We start from the raw sequence: 786 nt of genomic DNA, 5'->3' as shown, positions 1-786 counted from the left end.
CTGGTGGTACTGGGAAAGGCAGGAGAACATCTCACGGGGGATAATCCCGGCTCAGAGCGGGACCGCCGAGGGAGGGACAGTCACGGGCTGGGGCTGTGGGTCCCGGGAGCACCGGGAGCAGGGAGCGCTCCCGCCTCGGGACCGCTCTTATCCCCCAGGCAGCAGCCGCCGCCGCCGCCGCGTTTTGGAAGCCCGAGCTGTGGGAGCTGCAGCGGTTCCGGCGCGCCCCGGCGATGGGGTGAACTGAGGAACCCCGGCCCCGCTGCCCGGGCGATGGAGCGACCCCGGGAAAATCCCAGCCCCGCTGCCTGGGGATGGAGAGAGTCCGGTATTCTCTAGTCCCGCTGCCCCAGGGATGGAGTGAGCCAGGGTTTCCCAGCCCCTCTGCTCCGGGAATGAGGCGGGAGCCCGGGTGAACCCCAGCCCCGTTGCCCCAGGAACGAGGGAAACAGCGGGCCCCCAGCCCCGCTGCTCCAGGAATGGAGGGGGATCCCAGGGGATCTCCAACCCCACTGTCCCAGGGATGGAGTGAGCCGGGGGTCCCCGTCACCACAGCCCCGGACATGGAGGGGGAACGGGTTTCCCAGCCTCAGCTGACCCGAGGGTGGAGCGATCCCGGAGAACCCCATCCCGCTGCCCGGGGGATGGAAAGAGCCCGGGTGATCCCAGCCCTGCTGCCCTGGGGGTGGAGGGGGAGCCCAGGGGACTCAGCCCCGCTGCCCCAGGGATGGAGGGGGATCCCGGGGCTCTTCAACCCCGCTGCCCGCGGGATGGAGAGATCCCGGG

This window comes from Manacus vitellinus, unplaced genomic scaffold (genome assembly GCF_001715985.3).
Source record: "Manacus vitellinus isolate BGI_N305 unplaced genomic scaffold, ASM171598v3 scaffold_31_pilon, whole genome shotgun sequence".
NCBI classification, from domain to species: Eukaryota; Metazoa; Chordata; class Aves; order Passeriformes; family Pipridae; genus Manacus; species Manacus vitellinus.
This window is presented reverse-complemented; position numbering follows the sequence as displayed.